Below are 13,909 nucleotides of genomic sequence, written 5' to 3' on the forward strand. Positions count from 1 at the left end.
GCTATCATCCAGAAGGCGAGGTCAGTACAGGTGCATCAAAGCTGGGACCGAGAGAATGAAAAACTGCTTCTATCTCAAGGCCATCACTGTTAAATAGCCATCACTAGCACATTAGAGGCTGCTGCTGCCAATTTGAAATCACTGGCCACTTTAAGAAATGGAACACTAGTCTCTTTAATAATGTTTACATATCTTGCATTACACATCTCATATGTATATACTGTATTCTATTCTATAATATTCTACTGTATCTTAGTCCATGCCGCTCTGTCATTGCTTGTCCATATATGTATATATTCTTAAATTCCATTCCTTACTTAGATTTGTGTGTATTGGGTATATGTTGTGAAATTGTTAGATATTACTTGTTAGATATTACTGCACTGTCGGAGCTAGAAGCACAAGCATTTCGCTACACCCACAGTAACATCTGCTAAACACGTGTATGTGACAAATAAAATTGTATTTCATTTTCATGCAGCTGATGGACTTCCCCCTTACTTGGCAGTGGGTACAAGCGCTTTTGTGGACAATTTGTATACTAGTCCCATGCTTTTCATAGACCTCTTCAAAAATAAAACAGGGTCTTGTGGCACCATTCGTCCTAACATAATGGGTTTTCCCCAGGACCAAGGTAAACCACATGACAAAGACAGCGGAGAGGGGGACCATACGTTGGATCAGGACTAACAAGCTGCTTGTTGTGAAATGGAAGGACACTAGGGAAGTAACCACGCAGCATAAGGTATTCAATAACAACCATGTCTCAAGGAGGGTGAAAAAATGCCAATGGGGCATGGGTGGGGGGGGGTTGTCGACCTATCTGATGCTCTGATAGGTTACTACCAGGTCCTCCACAAGACCAGGAAGTGGTATTGATAGAATAATTTGGTAATGACTAATTATTACACTCCATTTTATTAAATGTGTTAGAATCCTGAGACTATAATCTAATAATGTGTGTGTGTGTGTGTGTGTGTGTGTGTGTAGGACCAGTAAAGATTATGACATTGTGTTACTATTTAGCAATGTGAGTAGAAGTTAGACCAGACAACAAAGGACAAGGAGAACTGTCTACAGATAACTGAGGAATGCAGCCTGCCCGAGAAGGGAGTAGATTATGATAAGAACGTGTGTGAATAAAAGTTGGACTCTGAAATTGTGATAACAGAGCTCTCAATGAATAAAGGCTGACCATTGCATGATTGGGTCTTTGTTTAATTAATTTCTGAGAATTATTCAAAGATTTAAGTGTTTGACTTCAACCATTGAGATAGCAAAATTCTCATAACAGGTATAAGACTTTTTTAAACCACTTTGTGGACATTGCTACAGTAAACACTTTCATTCTCCACAAGCAGATGACCAAAGCAAAAGGTCAAACCCCTCTCTCCCAGTTGACCGTCCGAGAGCAGCTGGTGTTGGAAATGGCTGAATTGGAGCACCACTATCCAACACACATGCCATAAGACAAAAGGAAGAACTGCGAGCAAAACACAGCGGGAGGGGGGTGAAATGCCAGATCTTCTGTCCGAAATGCCAGTTCGCTTTTTGTTTCCTGACAGAGAGGGACTGCTTCAAAGACTATCATGACATGCACCAGCTTTGGTGAAAGTGAAATCGAATCATCTACACCTGGGATGTAAAAGAACACGAAAGCCATTTGTAAATAGTTCAGCTTATTTCTATTTTTTGCTACTTTTTTAGTGAAGGACACATGTGTAACCAAATTTGTGTTTGATAATACATTTTTATATATATTTTAATGTATGTGGGACCACTACATTGGAAATGCCTAGGCTAAACGTTCAGGCACTTTGGAGAGGATGAAAAAACACTTGGATATCCCCTGTATGTCCCCCGACACCACCACAATGTTTGAGAGAGGTTGGTGTTGTAGAAATTTTGTTTTGATAGTGAACAATAACTTTTAGGCACATCCAGTGTGCAAAAACAGTGCAATTACCACATTCGGACACTTTGGAGAGGTTGAAAGGAACCTTGAATGTACCCGGGATACCCCATAACACCACCACAATGTTTGAGTGGGGTTGATATGGTAGAAATTGTGTTTTTATACTGAACAAATAGCATTTAGGGATTGCAAATATGTAATAGCACTGGGATTATCTAATTTACAGACATGTGGCACTTTGGAGAGGTTTAGGGACACTTGGAAAGGTCCCGTGACCACACCTGACACCACTTACTGAAACATCTGCCCATTTCTAGTTGTTAGGTCTATCAATCCCATTTTCTTTTCTGATATTTTTCACGTTGTGGAAGCCATCTGATGTGTTTCCAGCTCTCTAGTCATCAATAGTTCACTTATAGCTTGTCAATGGAAGATGACTTTCAAAATAAAAAAACAAAAATACGGTTATTTTGTGTGTGCTTGATCTTGTGTATTCTGAACTATGTAACTCCTATCTATCTTCTGATCATTTCCTCATCATCTCTCAGATGTCTTCTTTCCAAATATACCAAGTTTTTAGCGGAAATATACATTTTACCATTACATTTAAGAGGTTAAGTGGATTCAAATCTTCCTAGAAGTTGAACAAACGTGACATGTCAAAATTGGGATTTTCAGAGAAAACACAATTGTTTCTTTTTTTTACCCCGTTTACTCATATCCAATAGGTAGTTACAGTCTTGTCCCATCGCTGCAACTCCCGTACGGACTTGGGAGAGGCAAAGGTTGAGAGCCATGCGTCCTCCGAAACACGACCCCGCCAAGCCGCAATGCTTCTTAACACAATGCACGCTTATCCCGGAAGCCAGCTGCACCAATGTGTCGGAGGAAACACTGTACGCCTGGCGACCGTTTCAGCATGTCTGGCCCGCCACAGCACGATGGGACAAGGACATCCCAGCCAAGCCCTCCCCTAACCCAGACGACACTGGGCCAATTGTGCGTCGCCTCATGGGTCTCCCGGTCGCGGCCGGCTGCGACACAGCCCGGTATTGAACTAGGATCTGTAGTAGCGCCACTCGGGACGCTATTGGACTTTTTAAGATTGTTTAGTTAGAGCAACTGTTAAATTGAGCGTTTTATCAAAATGTACACATTATAATGTCTGAGGGACACAAACAGCACTCTGTTCGTCGAATGACTCAACTGTATCTTATCTTAACAGGTTATAAAATAAACATTAAACAAAATAAAGAAATTGTAAATGAAGTGGAACACAAATGCTTTCATTAAGTTGTTGTGTTGTGTTGTGTTGTGTTTGGCAGGTTTGAGTCTCCAACAAGGACCTTGACCATGGAGGCTCCCAGAGGGGTGGAGGTCACTGAAGCCAGGGGGAAACTGAAGGCCACGGGTCGGAAAGACCTGGAACTCCAGTCAACAGAGGGAGAGGTGAGGAGGTCATTGCACAGCATCAAATGTCCTCAATTAAGTTATCATAATCTATCAAAACAAACTGTAGTCTGTAGATGGTATTAATGATTGTCAGTTTCTGCTGTTGTTGATGTTCAGTAAGGGAAACTGGGGACAATTGTAACAGATTTTTGCGTTGTTTTTTTAAAACCTTATTTACTTATTTTTCACTGTTTGATTTAGATATGTCCAAATCTCAAAAACAAAAACAAAGTACATTTGTCGGCTAACTAATAGTACATAATAGAGACCTGTGTTAAATTCTGTCTTAAAGACCCAAAGTCCTTAAAAGTCCTAATGTTACAATTAACCCCAATAGCAGGTTTAGTTGTAGCGTTATATGGGACAGCTTTAACACTGTCTTCAACGGTAAAAAATGAGGGGTAATTGAACAGTGTTTTGATTTTAAACTGATATTTGGATGGAAATACACCAAATTGACCAAAACATATTTTCATTGCATCTTTAAAGCTACAAAAGAATGAAAACTACCTCTTTGAAAAAAAAAAAAATTTAACCTCCCGTTTTGGACTCGACGTGTCAACGTATGGTGCAGACATGCACTATAAACCATCTGTGGTTATTTCCTACCGTATACATAGCCTAAAGAAAGTTACACCCCCTTGAATTTATTTCTCATTTTGTTGTGTTACAAAGTGGGATTGAAATTGATTTAATTATAATTTATTTGTAATTGGTGTACTATGTAAATACTTCGTAATGTCAAAGTGAAAAGAAAATTCTACAACATTTTACAAATTAATAAGAACAAATTAAACTAAAATATAGTTGTTGCATAAGTATTCACCCCCCCTTTGTTTAGGCAAGCCTAAATTAGTTCAGAAGAAATTTGCCGTAACTCATTATATGGACTCACTCTGTGTGAAATAATAGTGGTTGACATGATTGTTGAATGACTAACTCATCCTCACGCACATCTGGCAACCATCATTACGCACACCTGCGTCTCATCAGTCACACCTGTACTTCATTACTCCCTTGATTAGTTAGCCTTTATGTAGCACTCTTTTGTTATCAGTCATCAGGTAGTATTGTTTGTGTTTCTATGTCAGACGCTTCTCTTGTTTTGTATCGCGCCATGGTCGTTATTATTAAACTCACTAACTGCACCTGCTTCCTGACTCCCTGCGTCTACCTTACACCCAAGCAGACACAGGCAACAACCAGCTAAACGACAGCGAGAATAAGTTGATTTTCAAACTATTATATGAATGCATCATAAGTTAGAAGCATCACGAAATAACAGATATAATATCTATAAGACTTCATTAGTTAGTTTCATTTCAAGCAGTAAACTGTTTTCACCCAAGTATAGATAAGACTTTTTAAGGCCTACTTACAATGTGATAATGTAATTTTGCAGCCTACAATGGAAAAGCTATTATTCTATGTTCGCATCAAATACCCTATTCCTTGCAAGTCATGTAGCCTATAGATTATAACTAAACCATAAGTGATGATGATCAGCTCGGACAATAGATAGCTGCAGTGTTTTGGAGAGTTATTGGAATGTTGTGAGTTTATCAAGACAAAAAGGACACTATGGAATTACTGATACGTTTCCGGGATGCGACTCCGGGATGCTGACCTTCTAGGCAGAGTTGCAAAGAAAAAGCCATATCTCAGACTGCCCATCTTAATCTTTTATTTTTATTGGCCAGTCTGAGATATGGCTTTTTCTTTGCAACTCTGCCTAGAAGGTCAGCATCCCGGAGTCGCCTCTTCACTGTTGACGTTGATACTGGTGTTTTGCGGGTACTATTTAATGAAGCTGCCAGTTGAGGACCTGTGAGGCGCTTGTTTCTCAAACTAGACAGTCTAATGTATTTGTCCTCTTGCTCAGTTGTGCACCGGGGCCTCCCACTCCTCTTTCTATTCTGGTTAGAGCCAGTTTGCGCTGTTCTGTGAAGGGAGTAGTACACAGCGTTGTACGAGATCTTCAGTTTCTTGGCAATTTCTCGCATGGAATAGCCTTCATATCTCAGAACAAGAATAGACTGACGAGTTTCAGAAGAAAGTTATTCGTTTCTGGCCATTTTGAGCCTGTAATCGAACCCACAATTGCTGATGCTCCAGATACTCAACTAGTCTCAAGAAGGCCAGTTTTATTGCTTCTTTAATCAGCACAACGGTTTTTAGCTGTGCTAACATAATTGCAAAAGGGTTTTCTAATGATCAATTAGCCTTTTAAAATGATAAACTTGGATTAGCAAACACAACGTGCCATTGGAACACAGGGCTGATGGTTGCTGATAATGGGCCTCTGTACGCCTATGTAGATATTCCATAAAAAATCAGCCGTTTCCAGCTACAATAGCCATTTACAACATTAACAATGTCTACACTGTATTTCTGATGAATTTGATGTTATTTTAATGGAAATGTTGCTTTTCTTTCGAAAACGAGGACATTTCTAAGTGACCCCCAAACTTTTGAACGGTAGTGTATTTCTAGACACATGGATAATGTTCCAGAGGTCAGTAATACAACAAGAGAGGTGGCCAAAAATACAATAATACAAAAATAGATATATAGATGTATTTCAAAAACACGTATTAGACATGTAGAGACACTAACCAAGCATTGGCACATTGAATAACAGCTGTGGTTTCTAATTTGAGTAATTTATCCTTTTACAATTGTCCCGGGTCTCCCCTGTTCCCAATGCACTCAAATCACCCCTATTCACATATCATTTATTTAGTTGAATTGGCATCAATATACCTTTCAGAAAATGTATCATTGCTTTAGTCTAGCCAAAATATCCGATCCTGATTCTATTTTTCCAATCAGATCTTTTAGATGCAAACACGATCCGACCGGGGAGCTTTCTTCCTGCTTGGCTTCCACTCCCCGTCCTCAGACGCAGCTTCTCAGAAACAGACTGTTGTACGAGCTGTGTATCTGCCCCAACGGCAAGCTGTATCTCTCCCCTGCCGGCAGCAGCTCCACCTGCTACTCCACGAGCAACGTCTGTCCTGGAACTGATATAAGAACAGACAGGCATCTTGCATCATTTAAGATCTTAGCTGTGATTCCCACCGCTGCTGCAGCATTAATAATAGCAAAACAACGACAGTGGAGTGACCTTGGCCCTGTCCAGAACTGACAGGTATAAAGCAATATGGCTAATATTTCACTCAGCCTATCAGACGGCAAGTTTGGACCTACTACCATGGTACTAACGGTTCACATGCTGTCGGAGTTATCGGAAAGTTCGGAGTTCCGACTGGGAAGTTTCACTTGAACGAAAATGTTTTTACCCGAGGTGCCGAGGTGTGACGTTTCGCCACTGACCTTTCACCTTTTCAACCAAAAGATGACAACAAATCCGTTTTTGAAAATTACAAACGTATCAGTTGGGATAATGCAACAAGTTAGACCATATATTCAATGTTAAGCAAGCTAGTTAACTTTAATGTTAGCAACGTTAGCTAGCTTATCAAGTTAGCTAAAATCGTATTGGTTGAATGATTTTTCCGACTTCAAAAGCACTTGAATACAATCGTGTCGAACTTAGGACTACCAAGTTTCCCACTTCTCAGTTTCCCACTTCCCACGAGCACATGAATGCCCTATCCAATACCTTCAGATATACATGAGTGTCCAGAGTGAAGGGGCTAGGGGTTAGAGTGAATGAGCTAGGGGTTAGAGTGAAGGGGCTAGGGGTTAGAGTGAAGGAGCTAGGGGTTAGAGTGAAGAGGCTAGGGGTTAGAGTGAAGGAACTAGGGGTTAGAGTGAAGGAGCTAGGGGTTAGAGTGAAGAGGCTAGGGGTTAGAGTGAAGAGGCTAGGGGTTAGAGTGAAGGAGCTAGGGGTTAGAATGAAGAGGCTAGGGGTTAGAGTGAAGGGGCTAGGGGTTAGAGTGAAGAGGCTGGGGGTTGTTTCTGGACTGGGCCCATGTTTCAGAACAGCTGAGCCCAGAGGACGGTGCTTTATTTTTGTACTGTATTTTTTTAAAGCTTTATTGGATATACTGGATTCAATGACAGTGATATGACAGACTAATCATGATATATATACACTGTAAAGGAAACAAGAGAACTAGAGGAGAGATGAAACACAGGCACTTTTGCTATGGAAAACATGTGATTGAAAATAGGATTGAGCCTGTCAGTATCCTTGTGTCTCCGAAGAAGATGATCTCCTAGATGAAGTTTGAAAAAGGCAGTATGCATCGCACTTGTTATTAAAAGCGCAGATTTTGCCATTAATTTTTTCAATGTCTAGAATTTTCAAAGTTCGTTTTTCATAAAATGCTTGATGGGAATTGCTGTATTTTCCATTGTCTTAAAAGTGTAATAATTTCAAATGATATGTTTTCTATGTTCCATGTACTGTACTTTAAACTAAAACATGTTTGAAAAATACATTTGTAATGGTACTGGTAAATACACAAATATTTTGTTTGTCCTGTTATTTCATAGTGTGCACACTTCACTTGATTTCCATTTCTAAATAAAATGATGCTCAATAAGAATGCTAAATGGTTTAGAAAATAATATGGGTTAATCATTTTCATATACTGATGGTTTCCCTGACACAGATTAAGCCTGGAGAATTTCATTTTCAGTGGTGTAAAGTACTTAAGTAAAAATACTTTAGAGTACTACTTAAGTATTTTGGGGGGGTATCTGTACTTTACTTTACTATTTATATTTTGGCCAACTTCTACTTTTACTTCATAATTATGTACTTTTTTACTCCATCCATTTTCCCTGACACCCAAAAGTACTCGTTAGATTTTGAATGCTCAGCAGGACAGGAAAATGGTCCAATTCATGCACTTATCAAGAGAACATTCCTGGCAGACTCACTAAACACGAATACTTTGTTTAAATTATTTCTGAGTGTTGGAGTGTGCCCCTGGCTGTCCATAAATTAAAAAAACACTAACATTGTGCTATTTGGTTTGCTTAATATAAGGAATTTGTAACAATATATTTACTTTTGATACTTAAGTATATTTTAGCAACTACATTTACTTTTGATACTTAAGTCTATTTAAAACCAAATCGTTTTAGACTATTACTCAAGTAGCATTTTACTGGGTGACTTTCACTTTTACCTGAGTAATTTTCTATTAAGGTATCTTTACTTTTACTCAAGTATAACAATTGAGAACCCACCACTGCTCATTTTAACATGCTTTTTAGTCCATGACTACGCTTAATCTGTGTCTAGGAAACCGTCCCATAGATCCAACAGTATCATCTAGTAGTTCAAGTAGTCTGTCTTATGTTACCTCCCATTATTAAGCTTTTTGCCAAAGAAAACCCATCAGGCACCTGTGGCCAGGCCCTGTGGCCAGATTATCCTGTAAGGAGATGCAGCCATGCATTTGAAAGAGTCTTAACTCCCACAACCCTTCACTTACTGGTCCTCCTGTAACCCCAGGGCACTGTTACCCTCCAGCAGGGACGAGCTATGATGCTAAGGTCCATGTCAAATTTTTTTTGGAAGACCTTTGATCCATTTTGAGCCGCTTGCACTGGGGCTGAGATGGTGCTGGATTGGGTTTCAAAATGTAAGCTTTAGCTTATCTCCTCTTGCATGGTTATAAGTCATACTGAACTTGCCTATGCGCTTCCTGCAGCGATGGCCTCTACCCTCTAGTCCAGTACCTCTACCCTCTAGTCCAGTACCTCTACCCTCTAGTCCAGTACCTCTACCCTCTAGTCCAGTACCTCTACCCTCTAGTCCAGTACCTCTACCCTCTAGTCCAGTACCTCTAGTCCAGTACCTCTACCCTCTAGTCCAGTACCTCTACCCTCTAGTCCAGTACCTCTACCCTCTAGTCCAGTACCTCTACCCTCTAGTCCAGTACCTCTACCCTCTAGTCCAGTACCTCTACCCTCTAGTCCAGTACCTCTAGTCCAGTACCTCTACCCTCTAGTCCAGTACCTCTACCCTCTAGTCCAGTACCTCTACCCTCTAGTCCAGTACCTCTACCCTCTAGTCCAGTACCTCTACCCTCTAGTCCAGTACCTCTACCCTCTAGTCCAGTACCTCTACCCTCTAGTCCAGTACCTCTAGTCCAGTACCTCTACCCTCTAGTCCAGTACCTCTACCCTCTAGTCCAGTACCTCTAGTCCAGTACCTCTACCCTCTAGTCCAGTACCTCTACCCTCTAGTCCAGTACCTCTACCCTCTAGTCCAGTACCTCTAGTCCAGTACCTCTACCATCTAGTCCAGTACCTCTACCCTCTAGTCCAGTACCTCTACCCTCTAGTCCAGTACCTCTACCCTCTAGTCCAGTACCTCTAGTCCAGTACCTCTACCCTCTAGTCCAGTACCTCTACCCTCTAGTCCAGTACCTCTACCCTCTAGTCCAGTACCTCTACCCTCTAGTCCAGTACCTCTACCCTCTAGTCCAGTACCTCTAGTCCAGTACCTCTACCCTCTAGTCCAGTACCTCTACCCTCTAGTCCAGTACCTTTACCCTCTAGTCCAGTACCTCTACCCTCTAGTCCAGTACCTCTACCCTCTAGTCCAGTACCTCTACCCTCTAGTCCAGTACCTCTACCCTCTAGTCCAGTACCTCTACCCTCTAGTCCAGTACCTCTACCCTCTAGTCCAGTACCTCTACCCTCTAGTCCAGTACCTCTAGTCCAGTACCTCTACCCTCTAGTCCAGTACCTCTACCCTCTAGTCCAGCAATGGCTATTTTCATAAACATGAGCTGCATCACATTATTTTGGGTTTGAAAATGCCTATCCCTATGTAGAGGGAGTTATTCTCCTGAAATAAAGATAACAGAGTAGCATTAAAGATGTACTGGCTGATTTCCTCGTGATTTTCCTCATTAAAGAAATTAGACTGAAAAGATGAGTGCTTTGATGTGGGTGTTTCTTGTGTGTGTCATCGCACGTGGGATGCGTTTGTACATTCACGCTGGCAACACAGTCACTCAATCATCTAGAGAACATTAAATGAGTGTAACCGGCTCTGCAAGGTAAAACAAGCAGAGTGAGGTGTTCTCTCATTTGTGTGTCAAGGTAGCTAGCAAGCTAGCCAACTTTAGCCAAGGTGCTTGACTGACATCAGAACGCTACTCTTTAGCCGGAACGTCCAGTGTGCCCCACCAAGTGAGAATTTACGAACGAACAACCATTTGTTAGCGGGTATTACTTGAAATTAAAATCAAACCGAACCTTCAAATATTAAAAGCAAAGCAGAGACGTTGCGGATAAATCTCAGACTTTTGGGCTATCTGAAGTAAAACCTTCTTAGAAGAGTATGGTTTCAATCCATCAACCACTGGGTTATGGGCACCTCACACCATGTCTTCAGCTGAGAACGGAGGCAATGTTCTCTGCTTTCCGCCAACCCAGATGGGACTCAAACCTACAATCTCTGACTTTGGAAGCCAGTGCCTTATCCATTTGGCCAATGGCACACTATTTTTCAACCCTGCTTGCACTTCAATGCTAAAAACCAGCTGGATAGTTTCAATCCATTGACCTCTGGGTTATGGTGCCAGCGCGCTTCCGCTTTGCCTCTCTGCTTTCAACCAATCCGGACGTGACTTGAACCCACAATCCCTGGCTTAGAACGCCAGTGCCTTATTAGGCCACTGGGGCACTTTCTAATCAGTATGAACAATACGTACTGACAGAAGGAGTGAAAACAATACACCATTGAATGGACTGAGACCTACTCACAAAATTAGACATTTTTCATCCAAGTTTGCACTAACTAACTGGTTAGCTTCAATACATTTTACTCTGGGTTATGGGCCAAGAATGCCCAGAACCTGTATGAATTATACAAACTGACAGAACCAGTTAAATAAAATCAGCATTGAATGGGCCCAGCACGCTTCCGCTGCGCCACTCTGCTGTCGGACACCCCAGATGCGAGGTGAACCCACAACCTATAGCTTAGGAGGCCAGTGCCTTATCCATTAGGCCACTGGGGGCACAGGTTAATTAGTTAGAACTATACGAATTGACAGAACCAGTGAAAAAAATACTAAGTTGAAGGGACTGACACCTTAGCTCATGAAATTAGTATTTTCATCGCTGTTTGCACTTCTTAGCTAAAAGAAATCAGAGGATGGTTTCAATCCATCGACCTCCACTCTGCTTTCAGCCACCCCAGATGGGACTCGAACCCACAATCCCTGGCTTAGAAGGCCAGTGCCTTATCCATTAGGCCACTGGGGCACAGGTTAATCTAGTTAGAAATATACGAATTGACAGAACCAGTGAAAAAAATACTAAGTTGAATGGACTGAGACCTACTCATAAAATTAGAAATTTTCATCCAAGTTTGCACTTCATAGCTAAAAATCAACTGGATAGCAGAGGATGGTTTCGATCCATCGACCTCTGGGTTATGGGCCCAGCACGCTTCCGCTGCGCCACTCTGCTGTCGGACACCCCAGATGGGACTTGAACCCACAATCTCTGGCTTATGAAGGCCAGTGCCTTATCCATTAGGTCACTGGGGCACAGGTTAATTAGTTAGAACTATACGAATTGACAGAAACAGTGAAAAAAAATACTAAGTTGAAGGGACTGAGATTAGCTCATGAAATTAGGCTCTTTTCATCCAAGTTTGCGCTTCATAGCTAAAAATCAACTGGATATCAGAGGATGGTTTCGATCCATCGACCTCTGGGTTATGGGCGACCACTTATCCATTAGGCCACGGGGCACAGGTTAATTAGATATACGAATTGACAGAAACAGTGAAAAAATACTAAGTTGAAGGGACTGAGATTAGCTCATTAAATTAGGCTTTTTCATGCCTGTTTGCACTTCATAGCTAAAAAAATAACTGGATAGCAGAGGATGGTTTCGATCCATCGACCTCATCACGCTTCCACTGCACCACTCACTCTGCTGTCGGACACCCCAGATGGGACTTGAACCCACAATCTCTGGCTTAGGAGGCCAGTGCCTTATCCATTAGGCCACTGGGGCACAGGTTAATTATTTAGAAATATACGAATTGACAGAACCAGTGAAAAAAATACTAAGTTGAAGGGACTGACACCAGCTCATTAAATTAGGCTTTTTCATCCCTGTTTGCACTTCATAGCTGAAAACAACTTGATAGCAGAGGATGGTTTCGATCCATCGACCTCTGGGTTATGGGCCCAGCACGCTTCCGCTGCTGTCAGACACCCCAGATGGGACTTGAACCCACAATCTCTGGCTTATGAAGCCAGTGCCTTATCCATTAGGTCATTGGGGCACAGGTTAATTAGTTAGAACTATACGAATTGACAGAAACAGTGAAAAAAATACTAAGTTGAAGGGACTGAGATTAGCTCATTAAATTAGGCTATTTTCATCCCTGTTTGCACTTCATAGCTAAAAACAACTGGATAGCAGAGGATGGTTTCGATCCATCGACCTCTGGGTTATGGGCCCAGCACTCCCGCTGCGCCACTCTGCTGTCAGACACCCCAGATGGGACTTGAACCCACAATCTCTGGCTTAGGAGGCCAGTGCCTTATCCATTAGGCCACTGGGGCACAGGTTAATTAGTTAGAACTATACGAATTGACAGAACCAGTGAAAAAAATACTAAGTTGAAGGACTGACAACAGCTCATGAAATTAGTATTTTCATCCCTGTTTGCACTTCATAGCTAAAAACAAATTGATAGCAGAGGATGGTTTCAATCCATCGACCTCTGGGTTATGGGCCTCCACTGCACCACTCACTCTGCTGTCGGACACCCCAGATGGGACTTGAACCCACAATCTCTGGCTTAGGAGGCCAGTGCCTTATCCATTAGGCCACTGGGGCACGGGTTAATTATTTAGAAATATACGAATTGACAGAACCAGTGAAAAAAATACTAAGTTGAAGGGACTGACACCAGCTCATGAAATTAGTATTTTCATCCCTGTTTGCACTTCATAGCTGAAAACAACTTGATAGCAGAGGATGGTTTCGATCCATCGACCTCTGGGTTATGGGCCCAGCACGCTTCCGCTGCGCCACTCTGCTGTCAGACACCCCAGATGGGACTTGAACCCACAATCTCTGGCTTATGAAGCCAGTGCCTTATCCATTAGGTCATTGGGGCACAGGTTAATTAGTTAGAACTATACGAATTGACAGAACCAGTGAAAAAAATACTAAGTTGAAGGGACTGAGATTAGCTCATTAAATTAGGCTTTTTCATCCCTGTTTGCACTTCATAGCTAAAAACAACTGGATAGCAGAGGATGGTTTCGATCCATCGACCTCTGGGTTATGGGCCCAGCACGCTTCCGCTGCGCCACTCTGCTGTCAGACACCCCAGATGGGACTTGAACCCACAATCTCTGGCTTAGGAGGCCAGTGCCTTATCCATTAGGCCACTGGGGCACAGGTTAATTAGTTAGAAATATACGAATTGACAGAACCAGTGAAAAAAATACTAAGTTGAAGGGACTGAGATTAGCTCATTAAATTAGGCTTTTTCATCCCTGTTTGCACTTCATAGCTAAAAAATAACTGGATAGCAGAGGATGGTTTCGATCCATCGACCTCTGGGTTATG

At 41.8% G+C, this 13,909-nt stretch overlaps 1 long non-coding RNA gene and 5 other non-coding genes across 6 annotated transcripts; all 6 read right to left on the reverse strand.

Moving 5' to 3' along the window:
- Positions 1–9,046: 9,046 nt before the first annotated feature.
- LOC123483699 lies at positions 9,047–9,564 on the reverse strand. Its single transcript, XR_006658315.1, has 3 exons — positions 9,470–9,564; positions 9,169–9,434; positions 9,047–9,133 (listed from the first exon to the last, which is right to left on the reverse strand). It is a non-coding gene; the product is annotated as an uncharacterized LOC123483699 (long non-coding RNA).
- A 1,935-nt stretch (positions 9,565–11,499) lies between these two features.
- On the reverse strand, positions 11,500–11,572 carry trnar-ucu. Its single transcript has one exon. It is a non-coding gene; the product is annotated as a tRNA-Arg (tRNA).
- A 689-nt stretch (positions 11,573–12,261) lies between these two features.
- On the reverse strand, positions 12,262–12,334 carry trnar-ccu. Its single transcript has one exon. It is a non-coding gene; the product is annotated as a tRNA-Arg (tRNA).
- Positions 12,335–12,818: 484 nt separating this feature from the next.
- trnar-ccu lies at positions 12,819–12,891 on the reverse strand. Its single transcript has one exon. It is a non-coding gene; the product is annotated as a tRNA-Arg (tRNA).
- Positions 12,892–13,095: 204 nt separating this feature from the next.
- trnar-ccu lies at positions 13,096–13,168 on the reverse strand. Its single transcript has one exon. It is a non-coding gene; the product is annotated as a tRNA-Arg (tRNA).
- Positions 13,169–13,662: 494 nt separating this feature from the next.
- trnar-ccu lies at positions 13,663–13,735 on the reverse strand. The gene has a single exon. It is a non-coding gene; the product is annotated as a tRNA-Arg (tRNA).
- Positions 13,736–13,909: the final 174 nt, after the last annotated feature.

This window comes from Coregonus clupeaformis, unplaced genomic scaffold (assembly GCF_020615455.1).
Source record: "Coregonus clupeaformis isolate EN_2021a unplaced genomic scaffold, ASM2061545v1 scaf0154, whole genome shotgun sequence".
Lineage (NCBI taxonomy): Eukaryota > Metazoa > Chordata > Actinopteri > Salmoniformes > Salmonidae > Coregonus > Coregonus clupeaformis.